Source organism: Chiloscyllium punctatum, chromosome 31 (assembly GCF_047496795.1).
Source record: "Chiloscyllium punctatum isolate Juve2018m chromosome 31, sChiPun1.3, whole genome shotgun sequence".
Lineage (NCBI taxonomy): Eukaryota > Metazoa > Chordata > Chondrichthyes > Orectolobiformes > Hemiscylliidae > Chiloscyllium > Chiloscyllium punctatum.
In genome coordinates, this window is record NC_092769.1 from 8,910,806 (window position 1) to 8,933,775 (window position 22,970).

Consider the following 22,970-nt stretch of genomic DNA (forward strand, 5'->3'; position numbering starts at 1 on the left):
CCATGAGATCTAACCTTCCTAATCAGTCCTCCATGAAGTCCATATAGATCACATCTACTACTCTGCCCTCTTCAATCTTCTTTGTTACTTCTTTAAAAGACTCAGTCACGTTTGTGAGACATTATTTCCCACGAAAGCCATGTTAGGTATTAGAACGAAACGTCTGTTAATGAGATTCGTTTAAAGACACTTTAGATGTTTATGCTGCATTAATCTGTGGTTATTAATCCACAGTTTACGTTCACTTCGGGCAGTTAACATGCTGATTTCTCCAGTTGTTCATAGATCAGTGTGATGCATCCAGTGTGTGCATAACGAGAGTGAGCTGGCTTCCCACATCTTGTGTCTATCTGTGTCATATGTCCAGCCTTCATCAATGGCGAGAGCAAGGGGGAAAGGGCGAGACCAATGTGTAAGTCTGTCCGTGCCAATCACGGCACCCACATCGGCAAATTTCTACTGTGCATTCACAACCAGTTTTCTGTGCCGTTACACCCACCCCCTGCACCTTTTGAAATATCTCTATTATTTTGTGGTGTCTCTCTGTGCTCTTACCACCAAGATGAATCACTTTTACCCAACCTGCTCCACATTTCATGTGACAAAACACTGATTAAGAATCCCATTGCATTAAACATGCACATCACATCTCTCGTTATTTGGTTTCCCTGGATCTCTTTTATAAGATTAACGTTCACAGCAACTTGACTTGGAAAAGGCAATCGCGTTGCTTTTCATTATCCCAATTCAGTCTACATTTCGTTAAGTTCAGGCAACAGTCTCAAATTATTCTTTGAGGTTTTATAATATCGTCGATGCAGTTAAACTGGCCATTGAAGTTCCTATTTCAATAACACAGTGTGATAACCCAGAAATAATGACAAGAGTGGGATGCGAACCCACGCGTATAGTGCACAATAGATTAGCAGTCTACCGTCTTAACCTCTTGGCTACCTCGTCGCATAGGCATAAACGAGTATAACATAATCTCCCAGACCATCACAATCTCATCACCTCTGGGGAATTTCCCATTCACAGCCTCCAACCACATTGTCCATGAATCCCGCACTGCCCAATTCTACCTCCTTCCTCAGATCTGCTGTCTCTGCCTGCGCCTGTTTGACCCGACTCATCTCTTCCTTCCTCAACACCTTCCTGTCTCCCCAGTCCAGGAAATTCTCACCTACGTTTGTGACACCACTTCATCTCCTCCAAGACTTTTATTTCCCTGGCCCACAACGCGTCACCTACACATTGGAGATTTAGTCCATGTACATATTCATCTGCCATGATGAAAGTCTCCAAGCCCTCTGTTTCTTCATCTCACCCCATCCCAACCACTACCCTTCCATCGACACCTTCATCCAGCTGGCTGAACTGGTCCTCACCCTCAACAACTTTTCTGTCCAATCCTCCCGCTTCCTCCAAACCAAAGGGGTAGCCTTGGGCACCCATATGTGACCTAGTTATACCTGCCTGTTTGTCAGATATGTGGAATTGTCGGTCTTTCGCAGATACTCTGGCACCTCTCTCCACTTGTTCCTCTGCGACATTGATGAATTAATTGCCCCCACTTCCTGCTCCCACGAGGAGGTTGAACAGTTCACCTACCATCTCCTTTCACCCCGACCTCAAATTCACCTGGATCTTCTTGGCAACTCCCTTCCACTTCTTGGACCTGTCCATCACCGTCTCCAGCGAATGACCAATGACAGACATATATTACAAGCCCACCGACTCCCACATTTACCAATGCGACACCCCCTCCCACCCCACCTCGTGTAAAAACACCATCCCTTATTCCTAATTCCTCCGCCTCTAGCTCATCTTTTCCCAGGAAGAACAATTCCACCTCAGAAAGTCCCAGTTGGTCTCCTTCCCACGTGGTTGACCTTGCCATCCAGTGCATCTCCTCCTCTTCACTCACTACCGCCCTTAAACCCCACCCCTCCCACAACAAAGACAGAATCCCATGGTCCTCAACTTTCACCCCACCAAACTCAGCATAAATGATATCAGACTCCACCACTTCTGCAATCTCCAAACAGACCTCACTATTTCCCTCCACACCCCTATCAGCATTCTGAACAGACCATTCCCTCCACGTACCCCTCGTCAGGTCTACAACCCCCAATAAACGCACACCCCACTACTGGCATCTTTCCCTGCCACTGCAGGAAGGGTAAAACCAGCTCCCACACCACTCCACTCATCTCCGTCTAAGGCCCCAAGGGATCCTTCCACATCCGTTAGAAATTCATCTGTACAACTTACAATGTCATCTACTGCATCTGTTGAACCCAGTGTGGTCTCCTCTACATCAGGGAGACAGGACACCTTCTTGCAGATCATTTCAGAGAACATTTTTGGGACACCCGCACCCACCAACTTCACCATCCAGTGACTTAACACTTCAACTCCACCTCCCACTCCGTGAAAGAGTGCAGGCCCTGGGCGTCCTTCAGCGCCAAACCATAACTACCCAATACCTGGAAGACGAACGGCGTATATTGCGCCTTGTGACTCTGTCACTTCACCGGATAAGTGTGGATTTGAACAGTTTCCTCATTTTCTTCGCCCCAAGTCCCAAGCCTCGAACTTGGCACCGCCCTCTGGACCCATTCCATCACTGCTCCTTCTGAACTATCATCTACTCCCTCACCTTCATCCAACCACCGCTTTCCCAACTATCTCCCCCCAACCCCAAATGCCTTCCATTTATCTCTCAGTCCCGACTCACAAGCCTTATTCCTGTTGAAGGGCTTATGCCTGAAACGTGGATTCTCCTGCTCATCGGATGCTGACGGACCTGCTGTGCTTTTCCAGCACGACACTCCCGACTCGTATCTCCAGCATCTGCAGTCCAAACTTTCTCCTAAGAATAATCAATGACCTCGGAGTGAAGATGTCCCTGGATTGCATTGATCACAGTGTGTCTGAAATTTGCGTTTATTTTGGGTGAGGGAAGGCTGGATCTGAGACGAGCACTTAACACCCAGACAACGGGAATGGTATCAGATAGCGAAGTTGGGGCGGGCTGAAGTGAAGTGGAAAATTCTGTCAGAAGGTGTATCAGTACAAATGCATCATATCACCCAGACTGTAAAAGACACGCAGAAGGAGCAAATCAACTTCAGTGCAGGCACAAAATCAGGTAAATTAGAAAGAAGACAATTCAACACACTGAGATGGAGTGGAATTATTTATGAGAAAGGATTAAATATTTAAGCTATTTTACATAGAGACTGTCGTCACATTGGAAAAAGGAATTTCCTGCAGTGTAACGGTGATATTTGCCTGTGACATCACAATTCCGAGAGACACTGACATATTATCAACTGTGGTAGCGTGGCCAAGTGAAAGCATGATCTGCCCATCAATCAGAATTCAATACTTCAAAGCTCTCCTCTGCACTGTACAAAATATTTGCTGCTCCTGTAATCAGATCCCAATCGCTTCACAGTGTATCTTTTTCTGCTTCCTGCCTCACGTCAACACTTGAAACATGATCCAGTCCCCAGTGTTTTCGCTTTAATCCATATTTTGTAACTCCCGAGCTGACACAGATACGAGTGACCATTTGGCCTGTTCGAGCGCTCTCACTCTGTATGATCTGTGCACTGTATCTGGTCCGAAGGACACATTGCAGAAACTGTCCCATCTCAGCGGCCTGAGCTGCCTCCATTGATAGAGCTGTTTCCATTGGTAGAGTATCACACAGTAACAGCGAACATCTTTTGATGTCATCCTCGAAGGTATTTTCTACAAAAAAGCGGAAGACTGCGGGAAACTGCTGTCGTCAGCGCGATGCACAGAGGCCTAGCGGGAGTCTCATGGCCCATAAACCAGAAATCAATGGATAAAAAGATTCTTCTTTTGAGAAGAATCCAATTCAGACCACCAAGTTAACACTTCCTGGGGAGAAAATGGATGTGGGAGAGCGGACAGTCTCAACTGGTTCCAGCAATTTCAACCTTGTCGGTGTGACAACAAAAACAGAAACCTGGAACTGTTTATCTTGCTTCTGAAAAACAGGTGAGTAAATTTTGAAGATCATAGATATTTCTTCCTGGTGTTCATGAAATGATCAAGAGCAGAGTACGGTTCCCTGAGTATGGTCTGACTTCTGGGTTATGGACTGTGATATTCTGCTCACATGATCTGAACACATACAAAGTAATGACTCAGTGACAAGATCTGCTGAATCGGATTCAGTGAAGAACAGAAGCTGATGGAATGAAAAGAGCCTTAAGAGTGGGAATGCAGCAAATAATTTTCCAGACTCGAGGAGAGTGCATAGTGCTCTTTGCAGGGGTCAATATCTGTGCAAGCAGCATTGGGTGTTATTGTACTGCATCTTTTGTATAATGGTACAAAAGCACAGACCTTTTGTATAGGGGGGATAACTTCAAAATCCCCAAAGAGGCAAAACACACAAATGAGGTAAACAACAAAGTAACCACACAATTTGGTGTTACATCATGCGGTAAACTTACCTGCTCAAATTTCGTTCAAAATCGCTCTCTGTCTAATTCCTAAGACTGATATTCGAACAGTGAATGGTCTATGTCAATAAAAACTGCTCTGATCTCACAACTTCAGCATTTCATACCCACCCCCTTAAGTATGTCTGGCAATAGTAATTGATCCCTGACTGTGTTACTTTAGCACACGGAGAGAACAAATAACTATAAGAACAACAGTCATGTATGTGACTGGGATTTGACCCGATTCTGTTACAACCAATCCATTCAGCGGTAATTGAAAATGCTTCCACCTTTCCTGTGTCGGTAATATGATTGCACAGCTTAGTGGTGAGTTTTCATTCATTGAATTGGACCCAGCATCCTTTCTCAGGTTGAAATATACAGAGATATAAAGACATGATCAAAGACACAGGCAGTGTTTACTGGACTATAAAGACGTTAGGAATAAGACGGCCATGATACCATCTCATTAGAAACGATTGAAATGAGGTTTACTGGGAGATAAAGCCAATAGAAACGAAAAGAGGGGGTTTAATGGTATGGTGGCATAGATAAGGAATAATGCGGGAGAAATCAGGAAAGACTGAGTTGCGCCCGAAAAGAAGTTATCCAGCTGATGTGAAGTTGTTAAGAGGAAATACGAGGGAAATTACCTCGTTTAGGTGAGTGGAAACTGGAGGTTAGAACTTCAAACCCATCGGAGCACGATAAAGAAGTTTGGAGTAGGCATTATTTATTCTGAGTGTTGTTGAATTCGGAGATGAATTTTCAGAAATAGAATCATTTTAGGAGCTGATTCAAGAATATTTGAAAAGCGAGTGCAGGCAGACAAGGAGTGAATTAGATTAGATTAGATTAGATTAGATTACTTATAGTTTGGAAACAGGCCCAGCGGCTGAACAAGTCCACACCGATCCGCTGAAGCGCAATCCACCCAGACCTATTCTGCTACATTTACCCCTGCCCCTAACAGTATGGGCAATTTAACACAGCTAATTCACCCAACCTGCACACGTTTGGACTGTGGGAGGAAACCGGAGCACCCTGAGCAAACCCACTCAGCCACAGGGAGAATTAAACAGCGACAGTGATTCTGGACTTCCTGGATGGGGATGCAAAATGGAAACATTTTCGAATTGGTTAACATTCATAGGCTAGAAGTTACATAACTCCTGCAACTGAAAATGTTAAGGATAATAAGAGCTGGTGGATTTGGAAGGTGCAGCAACTCATTAAACGTGAAATATTTAATACTGTAAATGCACTGAGCTGTTTGGTTTAGCTCTGCATTGAATGGAAGTCTGTTAGCTCAGTCCGCTGACTAACTGGTTTCTGAGAAAAGTGAGACCAACGGCGTGGGACTAATTCTCTCACTGTCTCAGGTTTCCACAAGTATCATCATCTCCCCCTGAACCCCTGATCTGTAATAGTGTGGTGCCTCTAGTGAGCAAGATTTGGCCTGTCGATGTAAAACATCATTGTCATTGCCATCTGTTGTCTTGAACATTTGGTCATAATCAACCGAAAGGGGAGTGAGTCCACTTAATACTCTTTTATCTCCGCTTGAGAAATCCTGCATCAAGCCTCAACCTCATTCCAGTTTGACCCTTTGTTCCTCACAAAAGCAAAACTACTTGCCCAGATCCTTTACCAGGTTTACTGACAACAGTCAAACTCCACAAGAGGTAAAATCTAATATTTTTGATTGATTGAATGAGCTGTGAAGCATGCAGGAAATTGAATGATATGAAACGATTTATACAGACATTCCCAGGATGTAATCCAGCGCTGGGTCAGCGATTTTAGGAAGGTCATCAAGCTAAATCTTCACCTCTGTTTCTCTATCCAAAGATGGATATTCACCTGGGGAATATTTGCAGATTTTCTGTTAATAATTGGCATGTTTAACAAAGGCAAAACATTTCCCCACGTCAGAAACTGGAATTTCCAAACAAACGTTAATTTACTCAACATCGTTTTCAACTGCGCTTCAGTCTGATGCTTCAATAATCCGTGGTCAATGTCAGTAACAACATCTTTAGATAAACATTGAACTTACAGCCTTGGCATATTATGCACCTTTAAGTATTCGGCGCTGACCAATTGCGCGACTGGAGCCGCAGACAACGAATCTGTCATGTGACCTTGGGAACTGTAACTCAACTGCTCTACTTTCGCTGTGATTATTAGCTTCCCTACAGTCTGGAAATAGACGCTTCGGATTCAAAAGTCCACACCAACCCTCCGAACAGTAACCCAACCAGAACGATGTCTCCTCTGACAAATGCACTATGGGCAATTTAGAATGACAAACTCACCTGACCTGCACAATCTTTGGACTGTGGGAGGAAATTGGAACACCCGGAAAAAACCCACACATTCACGGGAGAATGTGCAAACTCGACACAGACAGTCTACTGAGGAATCGAACTTTAGACCCTGTTGAGGCCGCAGTACAATCCATTGGACCACAACACTGTGGGATCTTTGGTGGTGATGTGCTGCCCCACTGGTACCTCAGTTACTCACCCTGCTTCATTTCCCTGAACCGTCTGGTTCTGAAATTAAAGCTATTGCAGACAAGGTGAAACCGACATGAACCTGTGATTATTGAAGCATCAGGTTCACGAAATGGTACAAAAGGGACACAAAAAATGTGAAAAATACACGACATTGAAAAATTGGGTTTCCGTTGGTTCCTGCGTTATTTACAGACAATGTTGCCTTGCCGCTGTCGCAGGGCTTTTCCTTTGATCAGCTTCAATCGGCACAGAATTCGAATCAATGAAACTTCACCAACTTCCTTCTGAAAGTTCATACACGAAATATGAAACATATTGCATTCATTAATAATCTTCACCATTCCTACATCCAAGAACACGTTGCACAGTTTGCATGAATATTGAAGAGGTTGGAATGTTATGCAATAATAAAAATTCAATTCCAGTTTAAATCGTAAAGTAGGAAGAATACACAGAAAGTCTCATCATGACAAAAATTCATGTGGCCAGAACTGCAGCCCAGCAGAATGGAAACTTGTCCCTGAATCCCAATATCCACACGTTTGCTTGCTCCATGTACCCAGTTGGAAACCTGTGTGAAGGAGCATACAGTCTGACAGAGCACCTGAGAGAATCCTTCACTATCTGATCTAAAGCTGCAATACGAGCTGTCTGTTCTGGCTGAGAGAGCGGTGGTGTAAAGGGGGGGATGTTGACATTCCATAGCGTCGATTCACATTGCCCTCATCATGTTAATTTGGAAAACCCTCTGTAAGAAACAGCACAGAAAGAGAGGAACAGGAAAAGGCTATTCCAAACACGTGTCCTACCCGCCGTTTTATATCATCATGGCTGACCAAACACGTCAATGTCTTTACCCAGCTCATCGACAACATCCTGTCACACAACGGGATAAAGTCATTTAAGCAATCGAACGTTTCTGTGCATGTGGGAGGGAAATGTGTTCAGAGACAATGGGTTTCTGAACGAAATTTGCAGGTTGTGCGAGTGAGCATCTGATTCTGGTCTGATCATGACTCCGTAAAATCTCACAACCAAGAAGGTAAGGAATTGTCTCTGGTCAGTAGTAGGGACAAGAACTCCAGAAGACAGGAATTGGCGATGAATCAGCACAACAATCAATGATTCAGCTGAAAACTGAACTAAACTACATTTCTCGTGCGGTTCAAACCCACAAACTTTGAATCGCAAAGTTACCAAATTTGTAGAAATCTAACACACTTTTCATTGCACCACAGAGCTGCAGTCGCCACAATTTTACTGCACCCAAAGTTGCGGTTGTCGTGGAGAAAATGTCAACAATCACCAGGAGATTACGGAGAGTTTTTCAATGAGTAGATCTTTTATTTGCAAACAAAAACCGTGAACCTCAGAAAACAAATTCTTGAATCCCCCCGAACCTCAGGGTCGATGGCATAGAGTCATAGAGTCATTGAGATGGACAGCATGGAAACAGAACCTGCTGTCCAACTTGTCCATGCCGACCAGATTTCCCAACCCAATCTAATCCCACCTGCCAGTAACTGGCCCATATTCCTCTAAACCCTTCCTATTCACATGCCTCTTAAATGTTGAAATTGCACCAACCTCCACAACATCATCTGGCAACTCATTCCATACACGTACCACCCACTGTGTGAAAAAAAGTTGCCCGTTAGGTCTCTTTTTTGTCTTTCCCCTCTCAAACTAAACGTATGCCCTCTAGTTCTGGAATCCCCGACCCAGGAAAAAGACTTTGTCTATTTATAATATCCATGCTCCTCATAATTTTGTAAGCCTCTATAAGGTCACCCCTCAGCCTTCGACGCTCCAGGGAAAAGAGTCCCAGCCTGTTCAGCATCTTCCTAATAGCTCAAATCCTCCAACCCTGGAAACATTCTTGTAAATCTTTCTGAACACTTCCAAGTTTCACAACATCTTTCCGGTAGGAAGGAGACCAGGACTGCACGCAATATTCCAACAGTGGCCTAACCAATGTCCTGTACAGCCGCAACATGACCTCCCAACTCCTGTACTCAACACTCTGACCAAAATAGGAAAGCATACCAAACGCCTTCTTCACTATCTTATCTACCTGCGACTCCACTTTCAAGGAACTATGAACCTGCACTCCAAGTTCTCTTTGTTCGGCAACACTTCCTCGGACCTTACCATTAAGTGTATAAGTTCTGCTAAGATTTGCTTTCCCAAAGTGCAGCACCTCGCATGTATCTGTATTAAACTCCATCACTTCTTCCCTTTTCTTTAATCATGTTTTTTTAGCTTATCAAAATGGCCAACTGCGTTCGTCAGAATTACCTCATTTCAACTATACAATAAACAAATAATGTTAGTTCCCATTATCGTTCTACTTCTGCCACTATGGTTTTTCATAATTCTACTTAATATTATTCTACTGTCACTATTAGGTATTCGACAGCCACCTGTGCTACAATGATATTCCATCCCAGACTAACCTGTCATGATTAGATATTTAGCTACCCTATCTACCACAATTTTTTCCTGTCACAAACTGACTCTACTAACTACAGATTAGATATTTAATGACATATCCTGCTACAAGTGTCTCAAGCAGGCCGACTCTATTATCAATTAAGTATTTAAAGTCACGACTTGTCCCAGCCTGCCATGATGATATTTAGTCGGCGAGTCTGACGTTATTAATTGTATTATCTCAGCTTGCCATAGTAGCCTTTCAGCCCAGTCTGACTCTGCTAATTGGTGTAGCAGCATTCCACTGTTCTTATCCCATCCTGCCAAACTGGCCCCATCCTGCCCCAGTGACCTTTTGACGCATGTAGCATTCTGCAAACCCCTTGTAACAGATCGCCAATAGTTTCCATGTCTTTACCCTTTCCATGTTTTCATGCTCTGTATTTTCTGTACAGTGTTTGGATTTTTCATCAGACTTCTGTTTATCTTCACCCCACTTTCTACTACCTTTTCCTTATCCATGTGTGCTCTAACTTCTCAAGTATTCGGCTAAATACTCCTGACGCATAGCTTTACCACACGTTCCAACAGTGAATTCCAAATAAACAACACTCTCAGAGTGAAAAAGTTCTTGCTATCTCTCTTCGGAACATCCTCTTACTTGCATTTGATGGAGATCCCTGGTTGTTATCTCTTCCCATAAGAACTTTATTCCTATCACACATATCTATCCCTTTAATGTGCACCTTAATCACTTCCTCACTCAGCCCTCTCCGCTCTCAGTGAAGGCGCCTGAGCTGAGCTCGTCTATCTTCGCCATGGCGATAGTGTCGTGCTGGAAAAGTATAACAAGTCAGGCAGTATCCGAGGACCGGGAGAATCGACGTTTTCTGGCATAAGTCTTTCATCAGAAATGAGTCTTGTGTGTGGGGACTGAGAGGTAAATGAGAGGGGCTTGCGGTTGGGTGTGAGGTCGCTGGAAAAGCGATTCGTGGATGGAGGCGGGGGGAAAGTTATCAGTCGGCGGGGGGGGAGATGAATGGGTCCGGAGGGTGGTGCTGAGTTGGATGCTTCAGACTTTGATAATGTGGGGGGAGGGGAAATGTGGAAGCCACTGAAATCTACATTTATCCCGTGTGGTTGCAGGATCCCAAGGCAGAATATGAGGCGTTCATATTCGAGGCGTCAGGTGGGAATGGTTTGATGGTGTCTTATGCCAGAAACGTCGATTGTCCTGCTCTGCAATTCACATGACAGGAGAGATGTGAAAGCCAAGGACTGAAAAAAAGGAGAAAAACGTATCGATTCAGAGTTAATGGAAGTGACACAGTGCAAACAGAAACCATGTGGCTAGTTGAATCTGCACTGTGCCGTGGAAGAGATCACACTCCCAATTTCGATACAATGGTTGTGACATGAATTCACATGTAGCAGCTTTTACCACATAGACCAGAGATTATTGGACCTTCAGGCTCTTGAAAAGGACACAGGGCAGTACTGAGGAAAAGAAACTTTATTCGAAAATACCTCTTTCTGAGGACTTCTCCATCATTTATTTCACTTGCTCATTTAGCTCTATCTTGTCTATTGTGCGCAGTTCTGCAATTCGCATGATAGCACGGATACGATAGCACTGGAAATGATGCAGCAGAGATTTACCAGAATATTGTCTGGAAGAAGAGTTTCAGTCATGAAGAGAAATTGTATAAACTGGAGGCGTTTTTCTTAGGGCAGAAGAAATTGAGCGGAAACATGATTGAGATGTACAAAATAATAAGGAATATGGATGGGGTAGACTGAAATAAACGTTTCTCTTTGATGGTGAGATCGATCACGGGGGGAGGGCTAGGGTGGCATAGATTTAAAAATATAAGAGGAAAGTTTTGAGTGAATGTGCAGACAAATGTTTTGAAACAGCCGTTGAATAAAATCTGGAACTCTGTGCATGCAAAGGTTGCAGAGGCAGAAATCCTCATAACATTCAGAAGTAGTCAGATGTGGATTTGTGATGCCAAGACATACAAGGCAATAGGCCAAGTCGTTTTAAAAAAAAGAGTTCGGATGGTTAAGCGAATGTTAATTTCGAGTATGAACAAATCGGCTTCTTTTTGCATAGAATTCCTGGGTAGTACCACCGCCTGTCACTGCGTGAGGTCGGGTTCAATTCGCTTCCAGGACGTGCGCTGGTTTATTGGGAGGGCTCAGTGAGTGAAACTGCACCATTCAGCGTCAGAAACCCGGCTTCATTCAAGTCTTGTGTGACGTACTGTATGGAATTTGCACACTCCTGCTCTCTCTCTCCCGTGTGTGTTTCCTCTGGCTGCTCCGATTCCTTCCCACAGTGCAAAGGTGTGCAATTCAGGTACATGGCAAACAAAATCTGTATGGAGTTTAAGTTTTGTAAATAAGAGGCACAAGTCAGAATTGCAGCTCGGGGAACACAGAATGACCATTTCGGGTCAGCAGACCCTTCCTCGGAACTGCTTTGAATTCGCAATGTTAACTCTGCACTTGCGATCCACCTACAATAATAGAATTTTCACCAAAAGCTCAGCGAGTCAGGCAGCATCAGTGGAGAGAAATCTGAGCTAAATGAGCAAGTGAAATAAATGATGTAGAAGTCCACAGAAAGAGGTATTTTCGAATAAATTTTCTTTTCCTCAGTGCTGCCCTTTGTCCTTTTCCAGAGCCTGATGTTTCAATAATCTCTGGTCTATGTGGTAAAAGCTGCAACATGTGAATTGATGTCACAACCATTGTATCGAAATCGATTGACTGATTTGAACACGGACACGTGTTTCTTCTATGACGGCACAGAGGCGCAAGAAATACCAAAGCTGGGAGTGCTCCCGGTCAAAGGCGGGGAGGAAGATCATATTTGTCTCCGTTTATTAGATTATTAAAATACAACAGCAGCATTAACCGCACTGCAGAGTAGCTCAGTTGAAGCGTGCTGGAGCCTTAAGCAAGAGGTCAATTAATTGAAAGCATTCTCTGAAAATTTCCATACCAATGCGATGTTTTGTTACTTTGACAGTAAGAGCTGTTTTTGATCACATCGTCTCCACATCAGCCGCTTGCTCCCAGTAAACACTCCAATCCAGCGTACATCACTTACATTTCGACACAGCCACATATTATGTTCTCATTCCCTCTGTGATAATTAAAATTGACAATTTCACTCTCTGAGATGCAGCAATGTAACATGAAGTTGGCAGAGTATTAACAAAGAAGAACAAAGAACATAGAGAAAATTCACAGCCCAGGAACAGACACTTTGGACGTCGAAGCTGAGCTGATCCAAATTCACTGTCTAAATCTATCACCCAGTTGCTAAACATCTGTATCCTTCTGCACCCCACCTACTCATGCATCTGTCCAGGCGCACCTGAAATTAATCTACTGTGATTGTCTCTACTACCTCTGCTGGCAACACGATCCAGGCACCAACCACCCTCGGTGTAAAATACTTCCAACGGCTATCTCTCTTAAACTTTACAACTTTTACCTTGAATGTGTCACCCCTCATTATTAAATCCCTCACTTTGGGAAAAAGCTTATCCCTATCCACCCTAGGTATTCCCTTCATGATTTTGTAGACGTCAATCGGATCACCGTCTATCTCGTTTTTTCTAATGAAAACAAACATAACCTACACAACCTCTCTTCAGAGCTAGCATTTCCATACCAGGCAAAATCCTCATAAACCTTCTCTGTACCCTCTCCTAAATGTCCACGTCGTTTTGGTAATTTGGCAACCAGAACTGTACACAGCATTGTAAATGCGGTTGAACCAAAATCTTGTACAATTTTAGCATGACCTGCCAGCTCTTATACTGAATGCCCAGTCCAGTGAAAGCAAGCATGCCATCTACCTTCTTGTTCCTTCGATCCACCTGTGCAGCCACCTTCGGGGTACAAAGGACCTGAACTCACAGATCTCTGTACTCATCAACATTACCCAAGGCACTTCCGTTTACAGTATTCGTGGCTCTAGAATTGGACTTCCCAACATGCATCACCTCACATTTGCCTGGATTTAAATCCACTTGGCTCTTCTCCGCTCAACTCTTCTGTATATCTATATTCTCCTTTATTCTTTGAAGTCCTCTATGCTTTCTGCTCCTCCACCAATCGTCGTGTCATCTGCAAATGTAATGGCGATATTTGGGCTAGCAACCCTTGGAGACTGGAGCATTGCAGCTGCTTGTAATTAGATTCGATGAATAAAATATGGAATATAAACCCGCTCAGAGGAAGGATGACAAAACGTTTTAATTTGCTGAAAACCCATTCATTCATGTCCCTTCAAAAGGGACATCTGCCGACCTTAACGAGACCTGCCAACATATAACTCCAGACCCACAATAGTACGGTTCATCCAAAATTTCCCTCTGACTCAGTTCAAGGAAAGTTAATTATAAACAACAAATGCTGTTTAGGCTATGATGGCCACACTCCGGGGGAAATAAGGAAGTATATTTAGATGCATGGATGACGAGGAAAATTGGGAGTCGTCTCAGCGTGGACTCAAATTCAACTGATTATCCAAACTAAATAGACAAAATGTTACCCACGCACCATGAAGTCAGGTCCATGGGGGCGGGGTCTGTAGGAAGGGATTCAATTACCAGCTGACATGTAAAATCACTTGCTCAGTCACAATGTGGACAGGTTGTTCACCACTCCCATATGTGAGAAGGAGTCAGTCAGGAGACCAACCTGCAGAGTTGCCATCATGTGTACAAATGATAACAAGGGTCCGATTCTGCTGTTATTGCAGGTGTCCATCCCATGCAGCAAGGAACCATGTTTGGATGCCTGTTTCCAGTGAAGTACCAATGTTTCCTGATGTAGATCAATAATTCAAACTTAGTTGGAGGAGTCATGTTTAGAAGTTTAGTGACGATGCAACAGTTCGTCATGTAGTGAACTGTGATGAATAATATCGTGGACCACAGGGTTGTATCAATCAGGCGGAAGGAAAAAACGGCGAATGGAACTCTTTGCCCATCAAGACCACTTCATCACTCAATGGATCTACCACTGATTCCTCTCCAAGTCATGCTGGTATGTGCCTTGGAGGGTAATTTGTAAATGGTGACGTTTCAGTGCATCTTCAAACTTGTCGTTATGTCGGTACAGTTTTTGAGCTTTGACGGTTGTGTCAACAAAACCTGGATGACTTACTTCAGGGAATCTTCTAGGAGGTGCTCTCTGCTGAAATTGCGCCTTAGCAGTTCAGGGAATAAATATTCCGGGGTTGAACAATGTACACTAATGTGACTGTATTGTCGTGGAGTGTGTCCAGTTCCTTCAATGGTATTGAAGCGATACCGACCTAGGCAAATGGAGAGGGTTCTGTGAAACATCTAATTTGTGAGTTGCAGACGATGTAGCCTTCACGGTGACAAGAGTTGATTTAATAATCAAACAAAGTCGACCGACGAACATTATTTTGTAGTCAACTTCTTTATATGGGCGATCAGGTTCCATTTCTCCTAAATACTGGCTCCCAGGACGATTACACGGAGGAATTCAGCTGCAATAAAGCAATTGAATGTCAATGGAATATGATAAGATTCACATTTGTCAGAGTAGTCATTGCTGTATTTGGTCCTTCTATAGATCAATCCAATTCCAATCACTTTCTGATTTCAAGTTCCAATTCCATCTGCGCCTGAAATTTCAACCCTCGTCGAAATTTCGACACCTGTCTTAATAATATGTAAGGACGCTGCAGGGGACAGCAGAGATTTACAAGGATGTTGCCAACTCTGTATAAAATGGAGCTTCGTGAACTGATTGGTCAGGCTGGGATTATTCTCCTCGAAACGAAGGAGATGGAGGAGAGAATTATAAACGTTCAATATTCGTGGAATCTTGACTGGGGAGAAACGGGCATGTGGTTTTCCCCATGCTGTGAGGAGAGCACCAGAGGACATAATCTCAGATTTCGATATTGCCCATTTAATTCAGAAATGAGGAGTAATTTCTTTGCTCAGGGACAAAAACATCTGTGGCATTTTTCAGCAATCGCTGTTAAGACTGTGTTGTTGGGCATTTTCAAACTGTGCCAGATAGTTAATCAGAAAGATGATAAAACTTTGTCGAGGTAAGTGAGCAGAAAGGAATTAAAGATTATCAGATCAACCATGATTTCTTTGAATGGTGGTGCAGACTCCATGGGCTGAATGGCAAACTTCCACTTGCTTAACATTTGCTCTAACGCCTTATTTTATTCATAAATTCAGAATTGTGAGGGGATGGGATGAAGTGATAGAAAAGATTTAATAAACAGATCAGACAGATCAGGGTCAAGGCTCATAAACTCAGGAGGAAGAAATGTGCTATGACCTGGGGGCAACAAATGACATTGGACCCAACACACGTGGCTGTGTACTGAAGCTGTGATTGCTGAAGGAAGTTGGTAGATCTTAGACAGTTGGCAAGTCAGTGATCACGCTGGATGATGAATTATTGTAAGATTTACACACAGCAGAAATTTGTGCAAGAATGAAAAGTTCATCTCATTGGAGAGGTTTTCTGCGGTTCCAATGCCGAGTGACTGTTTGAATTACTGATCAGATCATTGTGTGACGTGTTAGGTTAAAATACTCATGAACAACCCCAATAGATAAACTTGCGCTCCGGTCTCTTGTTATCTGTTTCTCTTTCTTTTGACGAAAACTCATACAAAGACAAGATGGAATGTGGGGCAGAAAGAAAAATGCGTTCAATCTCATTCCACCAATTCAATCGAAAATTGAATGGAATGACTGCTCTCACTCATCATTTTGACTTTAATGTGGTGTCGATTATTCGTGAATCTCCTGTGCAGTGAACGGCAAGAACAAGATGTATACCAGATGTGCAAAGAAAAACTGCTGGAGCGGTTTGTGAACCAGAGTGTGATTCGAACCCGTGAATGGGGAGCACAGTGGTATAACAACCCACCACCATAAACACTCAGTCTCCTCAGCACGGTTTGTAGAGGTGTGACTTGTAACCTCATCAGGTTACATGTGGTGGAAGTCATGGAAATTTCTAGAGTGGAATCGAATCCACACCATGATGTTTCTGCTTTCACCAAAATTATAATAACAACAAATATCAATAAATACACATGTTCGCAGAATGAATAGCTGTCATTGATACATTCTGAGTTAGAACTATGTCAGAGTGAAACATAGATCAACAATTTGCCGTCATCTTCACGCCTACGTTTGTCTCGTAATTTCTTCAGTCACGTTCTCTCTCACGTGAAGAAGCAGCCATGGAGAGGGAAATAAAGGCGATGTTGTGGCTCAATTGCCTTTCTCATATGGCTGAACCTGAATTGGATTAAATCGCAAGAAACGCTGTTTTGTTCATTTTATTTTACTTTTGCTGCAACCTCACAATGTTCATTGTAATAATCGGAAGTGAATTAGACTTATCTCATTGGAATGATAAATGTTGTATTCAAATTGCTCCAACTTTATTTCAGCTTAAGGAAAATACTGCTTAGATAAACAGAGGGTTAAAGTGCAAAAGAAAACCCACCAGTTTTGTTGCACGTTGCTTTGGCAGATTTCACCGAGTATTAAATAGACCAAACATCATGGTGTTTGACCTCACATCCTGAACGAATTTGATTTAAGCTGGAGGTAGATCTCCAAGCAACTGATCACTTCCTTTTCATTATGTACTATTTTCCCTTCACAATAAGGAAATCCACTCAGTTCCATTTACAATGGTTTAGGTGGAATATTCTGCCAAATCTTTCAAAATCCAGAGTTTTTGGAACCGAATCTTATTCAGCTGCACGCGTTCACGAAATGTCTTTATATTTAAAGTCAACCAACTTAGGCATTTCTTTCCTAGCAACTTCTGACCAACCTCATCTCACCCCAACACCTTTATCTAGCCACACGCTGTCTCTCTCCTTGTGAAATTTATTCCGTGTGTGTCACCAAATGCGCCTTTCCAAATATTTTGAAAAACAGATTATCAGAGTGACAGCGATTCTGCTCTCATAATTTCTTTGTCCTTCAAAGGTTTTATCAAAGGCTTTGAATGCCTGACGTCGAGATGTTTACTTACTTGACAGAGGGAATTTTCCAGCTATCTACTCTGTCCAAATATTTCATAACCTGAAAAGCCCCATTAAGTCTTCCTTAGAACAGGGATAACTGTTGTAAATTTTCCAAGGCAACAAGTGAATAAAATGTCATCCTCAGTACACCCCGTCAGCATCGTCTCTCATGGTGTTACACCCCATTATTTACCGTCATTACCCACTCCGATAGAATCACAGAATCCTACAGTGCAGAAAGGGCATTTCAGTCAATCGAGCCAGTGTCGACACCCTGAGGAGCATCTCACCCAGACCTAGTTCTCCTTCCTATTCCCGTGTATTTCACCTGAAGAAGGGGCAGCCGTCTCCCTTACGATTTCAAATAAACCTGTTGGACTATAACGTGGCGTTCTGTGACTTTTGACTTTGTCCCCGCGTAACCCATGGATAATTTACTCTTAACATGCTTCATTCAATCCGTGGACACGAGAGGGAAATTTAATTTTGCCAATCATACTAACCCTCCGACCGAACAGCAGTGCGAATTACAGAGTCAATGTTCCATCATAGTGAGCAAATGGTGGATCATTTTTATTAGCTTTATACCCTGGTAACTCAGCCTCATCAATGCCAATCAACCCAAATTCAATGTATCGAAATACTACCCTCTACTCTACAATTTCATTCGTGCTGCGGGAAGTGTTTCTGCACTTATATTTGAATGCTTTTATCCTGTTTATTCCTCACCTTCGTGCTTCCGGTAAACACTTCAATCCGGAACAAGTCTGTCAAATGGTTTTCATTCCATCACAGTCACAAGATGCAGCTTCCAAAGGTCACATGTTTGCACGTTCACTGACACTCTGCCTCCCTGAGAGCTGTAGCCCTTCCCCACCATGAATCAGGCAGCAGTGTCCTACCTGTGACATGCCCCATCGAGAATAGAAGGACAGGTATCGATACCCGCACTTGGAAATGGAGTGACAGTTTTAATATATTTCCACTGTCCCCAGCGGAGAACTGAGCCCTGTGACAGGCGGGGACACAAGGCATTATACTACCAAGGACAAGAGTGTCAAAGAAGGCCCTTCAGCTAATTGTGGCCACACTAGTCAAAAACAACTGCTTAATGAACTGAATCCCATTTCACTATGTTTATCCCACTGCATTATATGTTTTGGCATCACACATTCACATCTGAATATTTATTCAGGTCATTAGGGTTTCTGCCTTACTGAACAATACAGACAACGTATTTCAAATTCCAACCCCCCCTCCCCCCCCCCTCCCCCCGCGCTGGCTGATAAAGATTCTCCGCACATCTTCTCAAACTACTCAGCCTTTCTCCTTAAATCTCTGGCCCCTGCTGATCGATCCCTCCATCAATGGGAAACTCGTTCAGTCAACCCTGTCCATACCCTAACTCAGTCATGTCTTGTCTACATCTCCTTTGCACTGCGACAAACACTCCACTCTGTCCTGTCTTTCTTCCTTAATGAAACTCCTCAGCCCAAACAATATCCCGGTAAATATCTCCTGCAATTTTCTCAGTGTGATCACATCCCTGCTATAATGTGACTTGCAAAATTGCACAACAACACTCTTGCGTGAGCCTTATGAGCAGTTGTTTTAAAATTTCTGTATTAGTATGAGGGCGATTCTGGCTAAGTAGAATTTATTACCCATTCCTAATTGCCCAGAGGGCAGTTGAGACTCGACCAAATTGCTATGAGTCTGAAGTCACATGCAGCCCAGACCAAGTAAGGATAGTAAATTCCATTCCGAAATGACATCAGTGAAACAGATTTTTTTTCAACAATTGTCAATGGATGTATAGTCGTCATTAGATTCTTCATTGCAGATATTTATTGAATCCAAATTTGACGATTATGGTACGGTGGGATTCAAGCTCGAGTACAGAGACTATTTCCTTCGGTCTCTGGATTATCAGTCCTATGAAATTATCACAAGACCAACGCAGAAAGCCACAAAGCTGATGTTTTCCGATAAAATGTGTTTTCACCAAAACTGCCCTGGGTATTTTCCATGAGCCTGACGCTCCAATTGTCTCTGGCCTATGTCAGTAAAAGCTGCTACATGGGGATTGATTTCCCAACCGCGGGATCCAAATGGACCGATTTGTTTGAAGGTCCCGATGGTGGGATTGAGGCACGTTCACCCAACAACAGTGACCGCAGCAGCAGTACAGACAGAACAGTATGAAGGTGAAAGAGAGTGATAGATTGGGCATTGCCTCAGAGAAATGGGGGGAGGGACGGAAAGGAGGTTTAATGATCGTGGGAAGGAGAGAAATCTCCGACAACGGCTGTGTTTGAATCCTGATATATGAAACGCAGAGATGTGGGAGAGCGGAATTTGAAGGTAAAACAATTAATTTCTTAGCATTTATCACAAAAAAAGACAACAGAGGGAACACTTCGTGTCGTGATTTGGATTCAAATCGAGGTTGCTGTGGTCACCATGCAAAATACCGACAACCACGATCACAGTAACCACAGAACAGGATGCTTGCGAGCAGCAATAAGTATATTAGCAGAGGAAATGTTCGGAAGAACAGCAAATGTACAAGATCAGTACTCAACGAACAGTGACAGATGTGTGGGAGCTGAGAATAAGCTGAATCTTTCAATTCGATGTCCTCAGTGGCTGTGGAGATCCCTTGAATGAGAATGTTGAAAACTGAGATTGATAGCTTTTGACAAAACATCAAAGACTCAGGGGACAGTACAGGATATTGTTGAAACGTATGCTTCAATAGCATTTTAGCATAACATCGGCGACTTCACCTGCTTCCTAAAGTTGTAATCAGTGTTGCAGATAATCACACACAATCCCAGTTCCCAGCCTCGGAATCAGAGAAACTGCGGCACAGCAGCCCAGATCCAAAGGGAATTGGGATGGGAATGAGTCACGGAGTTACTCTCTGGCTCCAGTGATGCAACAGGTGAACGTGCAGTCCTTTTATGATGGTATGGAGATGCAAGAAATTCCTAGGTTTTGTGTGGTCCTGATCAAGGGAATGGTTGTTCCCGTTTATACTATCATAGCGATTTCCGGTGCATCTTGCTAAGACAGCTGAGTGGCACAACTGGAGCGTGTTGAGCCGTGAACTTTGCAGTGATGGGTTTAAAAGATGATTTCACTATTTGGATCTGTGTTTCCGACACTGGCGGTGGCAGCTACATTTGCTCGCATCAGCTCAGTATCAGTTTCTTCCACACAGTCAAGACTTCAACCTGGAGAAGTGGTGTTGGGCTGATATTTTAAACTGGTCATCCTTGGAGACTGGGACACGGAAACGGTGATGTTTAAATTCGACGAAAAAAAATCTGGAATGCAAGCCTGACCTCAGGAACAGAGATAATAAATTTAAGTTCCTGCAATCCCATTCATTCATGACCATTCTGCAGGGGATTCTACCATGTTCACCCAGTCCTGCCTAGGAGGGACTCCAGGACCAGAAAAACATGAGCTTAACCTAAATTCAGGAATCCCCACCGTGTGGGGAAGCAGGCAAGTCGGCCCTTTCAGTCCACACGGTCCATCCGAAGCGCATCCTACCAGACCCCACGGTATTCCCTGTCCCATAAGCCTGCATTTCCCATTGTTTATCCCTGTAACTGGCACATCTTTGGTCAGAGGGAGAAATAAAAACGCAAACACGCAGAGAATGTGCAGACTGCCCACAGACAGACACCCGAGGCTGGGATTGCACCCGGGTGTGTGGTGTGGCCAGACAGCAACGAACGAGGGGCGAAGGATAAATGTTGTCCTGACCACTGATACTCACACCCTGTGGGTGAATGAGAAAAAATGAAAACACAGAAACAACATGGACAACAGGATTTGGATCTGTGTGGAAACAATTTGAAAGGATCGTTCACCCTGTGTAGAACAAAAAGGAGGCCGATACCACAGAGAAAGCAGGGCAATGTGGGAACTGCTGGAAGGGATTCAATTAACCACAGAAATGGAAACTCATTTAATCAGTAACACTGGGGACAGACCGTTCACCAGTCTCGTGTGTGGGAAGGGATCACTGAGCAAAACAACCTCCGGAGACTCCAGCAGGATTACATATCCCATCACGAGTTCGATTATGCTGTAAATGCTGCTGTTAATCCCAACCAGCTATTTGTTCCATAGCGTCAATCATACAATTATACAGCATGAAAACAGGCCTGTCAGTCCAACCAATCCATGCTGAACGTGCTGCCAAACTAATCTTGTCCCATCTGTCTCCTGTTGAACCAGCTGAGTGGTTATAATGCCCTTGTAGTTTTATTACTGTGTTGCTAATCCAAAAACCCAGGTAATATTTTGGGGACAAAAGGTTCAGGTCCTGGCATGACAGATGGTGGAGTTTGAATTCAAAAAGCACCTGCAATTGAAGTGTCTCGTGGTGACCTGAATCAGTTGTGTGGAAAATCCCATCCGATCTCGGGAAGCAAACTGTCATATTCAGCTGCTCTGTCCCACATGAGACTCCAGATGGATAATATTGTGGTTGGCTCTTTACTGTCCTCTGGGAAATAACTGATGTGCTAGGCATGAATAAATTTATTTTAAAAATCCCACTTTCTCATTCATTTTTGGATCTAATTGTCCTTTAAATGTTGCAAATGTACCCTCATCCATCACTTCCTCAGCAGGTTAATTGCGCATGTAAAACACCTTCTCTCGAAAAATGCCTCACATGTCTTTTTTTTTAAAAAAACTCTCTCCATCTTGAACATATGCCCTCTCGTCTTGAAATTACCCTGCTGGGAAAAGGCAGCTATGGTTAACTCTAACATACCTCTCATAAACTTCCATCAGGTCGCCGCTCAAACCCCTCACCTGGAGTGAAAACAGTCGCAACGAGGAGACCGTGAGAACTGCAGATGAGAGATCAGAGTCGAGATTGTTGTGCTGGGAAAGCACAGCAGGTCAGGCAATATTTGAGGAGCTTGAGAATTGATTATTCGGGCGACACTTGTGCGAAAGGTTGATTCTCCTGCTCCTCGGATGCTGCCTAACCCGTTTTGGTTTTCCAACACCCCGATCTCGAATCTTAAAATAGTCTCAGCCTATCCAGCTTTTCATTATAACTCAAACATTCCACACACGGCAATAAGCGTATATACCTTTTCTGAACCTGCACCAGCTGAATAATATCATTCCTACAACTGGGCTACCAGAACTGGACATAATATTCCAGAATCGGCCTCATCAATGTCCTGAAAATTTTAAACTTAACGTCCCAACTAGTGTATACTAAAGACTAAGTAATGAAGAGAAGTAAGTTAAATGCCTTTGAACCATCCTGTCTGTATGTGATGCAAACTACAAGGAATTATGTACCGGCATCCCTAGCTTCTGTGTTCTCCAACACGATGTGGAGCCCTGCTCCTTTTGCTGTACCAAAATGGAATACCTTCCACTTATCCAGATTGAACTCCATGTCAC